Genomic DNA, 7,329 nt, shown 5'->3' on the forward strand with positions numbered 1-7,329 from the left:
TCAAAACAACCCAACCGCTGGGTCAAAACAACCCAATAGCTCGGTTTGTCCCTTTTTAAGAGGGGCAATTAAGGAGTGTGAGTAAATGTTTTTTAGAGTGTGAGTAAACTAGAAAATATATATTCACTAAAGAAATGTAAATAACGTTCATACAACTTTTTATGATACATTTTATTCGTTTTCAAAGTTTTTCGTAGTTTTATTTTATTTTTTTATTTTTGCAACCACAAATGATTATAAAATGTCTTTGATAATTTCTTAATGTATCCATGACCTTATGAATCTCACTGTATATTATCTGTATGTTCTGTTTTGAAACTACAGTATATAATGCCACCTAGTGAACATTAGCTGTAAGTGTGTAATTTGTGCATCAATAGTGTTACAGAATAGCAGATATAATAACTTGTTTTAAGCTGTAAAAAAAGTGATTTACTGAAAATATTTCCCTACGCTATGGCTCAAATTTCATTACAATAAGTGCATATTTAAATTTTTGGTGTCACAGTCAATTACAAGACATCATATAAATGACTGGGGACATGATTGCTGTGATAATGATTTGTTTCCCATCAATTATTTTCACAATCCAAAAACATGCAGCATATGTGAATTGGAGACATTAAATCGTCTGTGTGAATGTGTGTGTCAGTGTGTGTTTGCCCTGTGAAGGACTGGCCATCAATCCAGGGTGTTTCCTTGCCTGCGGCCCGAGACACTAGGTTAGAAATTCTTGCGATACTACAGAGGATAAGCAGTTTGGAGAATGGATGGGTTTTTCATCCTGCATTTCATATTAAAGCAGCACTATGTAACTTTTGCCGCTCTAGCGGTTAATAAACAGAACTGCACACATCCCGCGGAAGAACATTCCAACCGGAGCTACTTCTCTAAGTTTATGTCTATGGCGATTCACGCAGGTATGTGTTACTCCGCAGCGGTGACGACCCGACCAGGCTACAATAGTCCAAATATAAGTACTTATTATTAGTGTACCGTAGTGATTCGGAATAAGACAAAAACGCGGTTTGGAAGATTAATTCATGATGTACTCGCTCATTATATACATTTTGCACATTTTGAACACAGAAAAAGTTACATAGTGCTGCTTTAATGCTGAAAAAACACTTCAGCTCTGTAGAGACTATAACAATAAAACATCGTGAGATCTGTATGGTTACTGTTGCATTTTGCAGTATAGGGTATGAATTTTAAATGTGTACACTTATATTACTGAAATGCTGAAAACTGTTTACAGGATTAATATAACATCACTGCTCCACTAAAATGACTGGGAGAAAGAAGAAAAAAAGAAGAAGAAGAAAAAACAGAATAATGTGTAAAAAGGGTCTAAAAATCGAAATCGCTTATTGATAAAATGATAAAAATCCATTGATATGGATATCTTAATGATATGAAAGATACGTAAATATTTTTACGTTTTTTTTAGCTAAATATACGTAGCGATTTGTACGTTTTAAAGGTTGAAATACGTCTAAATTGTACGTATTAGCATCAATAAAAACGTATAAAAATGTACGTTTTGTGCTTGTAAATGTTACGTATTAATACCTACGTATAAACATGAGACCAGGCTGGATATTACTAGGCCTATCACTTTTATACAATAGTTTAATAAAAAAAAAGAAAGTAATATAAAGTACCTTACATTTAAACAAATTATTGTCAGTTACTTTGTCTGTATTTCCTCAAACCACCGACAATATTTAATCTAAATACATTATACTGGCACTCATAAAAACAGTCACTCATTGCCACTGGTGCATTGATATAACCTGCTTAAAGAGTCACTAAAATCCCCACCACTAAAACACAGTCTGACAATCTGAACAAGCACAGACAAGCTGTGAAAAGTCCCAGTGCTGACTGTATATCAGGACTCTTGGAGGACCACAACTAAACTATTCTAAACTTACTTGTCTGACTTCTGCTGAGTTTTTGATGTCTTGAATCTTCTTGATTCTGTCCTGGATCATATGCTGCACGTTGCTCTGTGTCTTCATCAGTTGAGTCTATAGACAGAGATCAACACAGACACATTAATCATAATAGAGATTTGCTGTATTTTGAAAAAAGTCATGCAATTGTTTTAATTTCACAAAAATAAATAAAATGACATGAGCCCTTTTTTGTTAGTAACGTCTACCTTCTTCTCTTCACTCTCTTCTTCTAGAGGAACAGTGTTGTGGTTCTTGTTCTTGTTCTTGTCTGTCGCAGTGCACATCAGACACACACACGTCTGATCATCTCTACAGAACAGCTCCAGAGGTCTCTCATGTTTCTGACATATATAGTCCTCCAGATTACTCACAGGATCCATCAGGTTGTGTTTCTTTAAACCTGCCACTCTCAAATGAGGCTCCAGGTGAGTTTCACAGTAACAGCTCTGACGGAGGACCACAACTAAACTATTCTAAACTTACTTGTCTGACTTCTGCTGAGTTTTTGATGTCTTGAATCTTCTTGATTCTGTCCTGGATCATATGCTGCACGTTGCTCTGTGTCTTCATCAGTTGAGTCTATAGACAGAGATCAACACAGACACATTAATCATAATAGAGATTTGCTGTATTTTGAAAAAAGTCATGCAATTGTTTTAATTTCACAAAAATAAATAAAATGACATGAGCCCTTTTTTGTTAGTAACGTCTACCTTCTTCTCTTCACTCTCTTCTTCTAGAGGAACAGTGTTGTGGTTCTTGTTCTTGTTCTTGTCTGTCGCAGTGCACATCAGACACACACACGTCTGATCATCTCTACAGAACAGCTCCAGAGGTCTCTCATGTTTCTGACATATATAGTCCTCCAGATTACTCACAGGATCCATCAGTTTGTGTTTCTTTAAACCTGCCACTCTCAAATGAGGCTCCAGGTGAGTTTCACAGTAAGAGCTCTGACACACCAGACACGACTTCAGAGCTTTCAGCTTTCTTTCCTCACAGATGTCACACAGAACTTCACTGAAAGTCACACTTTTTTTCTCAAGACTTTTCTTTTTATAGTGATCTACGATCTCTCGGAGTGTGGTATTAATCTTGAGATCAGGTCTTTGCTTGAATGTTTCTTTACAATATGGACAGCTGCAGGTCTAGCTGTTGTCCCAGCACTTATTCAGACAGGTCTTGCAGAAGTTGTGTCCACATGGAGTGCTGACTGGATCAGTGAACACATCCAGACATATAGAGCACTGAAGCTCAGTCAGTGGACCACTGGAGGATGACATGACTGGAAAGAGAAATTATGAAGATAAATCACATATGCTAAAAATGAATATGAAGATGATAATGACTATTTTAAATGGATGATTTAGAGCAGATAGAGAAGGAAAATAATCAACTATAGTTTATAACGAATGCCATGATGCACTTTATGAAGCTGCTTGAATATAAACAGTGTTATTGACTTACATGGAGGATCATTTATAGGCCTACTCCGTCTCCTGGTTTTTCTTGCATTTGTTGATGTTAAGAACAGAAACAGCAAGCACAAAGTACCGATAATATAATTAACTACAAATCAATATAACTCCACAAGCTAAACAGTTATATTTTATGACCAAGTGTAGTTTTAATCTTGTTTTATGTAAATGTGATTTTCAGCTGCAGTGTTGCAGGTTTGTGATCAGTCTGTCTGCAGGTCACTTAAGCGTCCCTGTTTCTTTAGTCTTATGCCATGTGCAAATACCCACACTTGCGGTCTTTACACTTGACCACTTGACTACTTACATGATGTGTTTCCTGTATTTGGGCCAAGTGTTCAAGTGAGGATGAAGCCCACAAGTCTGTGTAGAACTTTTCATTACCTGATGGGTCACACTTATAGTGTTGTAAAAATGCAAGTGTTTACATAGCTTTATTTTTATTTTAAATACTTTCATTTTAAAATCAACTTCTAAATGTCTGTTCAGTAGTCCCTATTCAATTCAATTCAATTACAATTTAAATGTATAGTTGCAAATGTTGTACAAACTAAATATCACCACTACTCATCTTTGCACCAATAAAACGTGCAACACTTTGTTTTTCTACCAAATTATGTGTAATATCTAATTATTATATTCATATTTAACTTACATTGGAAAGCTTTCTGTGACCTCTCGCGAGATCTTAGCAAAAAGTCTCACGATTTATTCCAAAACATGATGCAGGATGGGATACACTAAGTGTCAAATAGTGCTCTGGAGCGGTATTCAAGATAGCGTGGATAAAGGGCACTGCACTTTGGCTTTTTAAGACCTGGGACAGTCTTGCGCACTTACTTTCTGTAACTTTCTTACTTTCTCAAGTGACCAAGTGTGGGTGTTTGGACGAAGCATCTGTATAATGTGTGACAAAATGACTGAAACACTAAATTTTACTTCCAATAAAATGACTTGCTGACATACAATTCTGATACCGTTTCAATGCAGCAAACAACTAAAGTAGTGGAGTATTTGACATGCTAAACATGGCTCTGTTTAACTTATTCCAGTTTGACATAAACCCTACTAAACCAGGCCACTTCCACTGGAAACCTGTTCAGGACAATCTCTCTTATATTTCTATCACTTACCTTTGCGTTTCAGATGTGTTCACAATGGTCTGTGAACGGCTTGATAAATATTCAGTTGTTTAAAGATTGTTTTAGTCGTCTATATCGTTGTTGATCAAGTTAGTTTCATTTACTCTCCCTTCTAAAGTAAAGAAGAGATCCCTTGTTTTTGATTTTCCTGAAGATAAAGTGGTTCGAATTCGAACAAGATTTCTCTCTTTTCCACTTCTACCAAAGGCAGAAGAAGTTCAGTTTAAAATTATTTACAATATTTATCCCTGTAATGAGTTCCTCAGATCTCGGTTTAATTTGGATTGTAATGAATGCACCTTTTGTGAAGCAGACATAGAGTCATTGGAACATTTGTTTTATTTATGCAAATTCTCAAAAAAATTATGGGATGACCTCAATGCTTGGTTAAGTATGTAATACCTGACTTTGATTTTAAAACTGTAAAATATTTGTCCTTTTGTCGAAATTATGATGTTGAATTTTTGGTTAATAATATTGGACAATGAAGCTGAAACACCTGGTTTTAGACCACAATAACTTTTTAGTACGGTGTAGGGCCTGCTTTTGTGGCCAATACAGCATCAATTTGTCTTGGGTTGTTAAATGTTGTTAATTTTCTGTTTTTCCTTTTTTTTTTTTTTCAATCTGATGTGGTCAACTTCAACATTTCCACCCTGTAAAGGGAAATATGTAGAAAGTAAATAGAAATTCTTATTTGTAAAAGTAGTATTAAGTAGCAAAAAAAAAAAACATTCAATTCTTCATTTGACAGATGTTCTGTGTTAGCATTTTTTTGCTCAGACTTGCAATGCAATGGCTGATATTATGTCAAAATGTCCACTCTGTTAGTGTCCACCCTGTAAAGTCAGAAAACCTAACAGGGTGGACACATTTAGTGTACATAGTGATAATGACAGCAATTGATGTTTAAGTTGAAGAAGTAGTGTATTTAAACTTTATTACATTAGTATTGCAAATATTTGTATGTCTCTCAAAGAATGTCCATACATTTAATTCATAAATCTTTCAAATTGTTGTTCATTTGTCCCTAACAGGGTGGACATTTTTGGTCCTCCTCATTGAATTTGGCTCATAATTGCTTAAATTTATACCTAAGGTTGACCAAAATTATTTTTTCACATTTTACATCTCCCTATCAAAATTGCACAAGAATTGATTTAAAAGAATATGTTTCATTTTTTAAGTGTTATGATGTCCAAAAGGCACCGAATGACCCATGTACACATTTACATTTGTCTCTGTATTCGGTTTGTTGGGTTCATGGGTATCTGTTTGTATTGAGCCTGATGATCAGATTAATCTCAGTGTTTATATATAACCTATAGTGAACCAAACAATAAACACATAACACACGTCAGGATTATTTATCATGACTCTCAAAGTCTCTCCTGATATTCTCTGGGCTCCTCAGTGGATTTGACACAAAACACATCGAACACAAAACAATCTACTCACAACAAGGACTAGACAGAAGAGAAATATAAAGGAAAGGGTAATAAGCGACAGGTGGAGTAGAAGCAGCTCATGATCAGCGCTGATTGCACCGGTCACGAGCCGCCGAAAAAGACATGACAACATAGACAGCAGAGGGAGCCAGGAAGGCACCCTGACCCGTGACAGTACCCCTCCCCTCAGGGACGCCTCCTGGACTCACCATGACGCCGATGGAACTGGTCGATGAGAGTGCGATCCAGAATGTTGCGAGCCGGAACCCAGCATCTCTCCTCCGGACCATAACCCATAACCCAGAACCCATAATTTACCAGGTATTGGTGACCTCTACCCCTACGCCTCACATCGATCAGCCGCCGTACCATATAAGCCAGCGACCCCTCGATGAGTCTGGGAGGCGGGCGGGCAGAGGTCTGGGGATGAAGGGGGGAGCGAATAACGGGCTTGATCTTAGATACGTGAAAAACCGGGTGAATATTCTTAAATGGGGGGTTATCTTGAGTCGCACCGACACTGGACTGAGCACTTTAGAAATGATAAACGGTCCAACGAATTTGGATCCCAGTTTACGTGAGGGGAGTCTGAAGTGAATGTCCTGAGAAGACAACCAGACCTTCTGATCGCACACGTAAAGTGGGGGCTTAGTACGGTGATGGTCCGCCGACGCTTTGCTCCTCCCGCCAGTCCGGGTGAGGGCTTCTCTGGTGATCCTCCAAGTACGGAGGCACCTCTGAATGAACGCATGCGCGGATGGAACAACAGCGTCGGATTGTTGGGAGGGGAATAATGGTGGCTGATAGCCTAAACAGCACTGGAAGGGAGACAAACCCGTAGACGAGACCGGGAGGGAGTTATGTGCGTACTCTACCATAGTTAATCTGGAACTCCAAGATGACGGTTCGTCAGACGCCACACAGCATAGAACCCTCTCCAAATCCTGGTTAGCACGCTCGGCCTGCCCATTAGGCTGTGGGTGATAACCAGAGGATAAACTCACAGTCGCCCAGCTGTCGACAGAATTCTGTCCAAAACCTAGACACAAACTGGGGACCCCTGTCAGAAACCACGTTCACCGGGAGGCCATGAATACGGAAAACGTGATCCAAGACAACAGACGCTGTCTCCCTCACTCAGGGTAATTTGGGGAGGGGAATGAAATGAGCCGCCTTAGAGAACCTGTCCACCACAGTGAGGACTACCGTCATGCCACTAGATGGGGGTAGGCCGGTGACGAAGTCCATCGCTATGTGTGACCAGGGCCGCGAAGGGACTGACAGTGGCTGGAGGGGCCCG

This window comes from Sinocyclocheilus anshuiensis, unplaced genomic scaffold (genome assembly GCF_001515605.1).
Source record: "Sinocyclocheilus anshuiensis isolate Anshui unplaced genomic scaffold, SAMN03320099.WGS_v1.1 scaffold1524, whole genome shotgun sequence".
Classification (NCBI taxonomy): Eukaryota; Metazoa; Chordata; class Actinopteri; order Cypriniformes; family Cyprinidae; genus Sinocyclocheilus; species Sinocyclocheilus anshuiensis.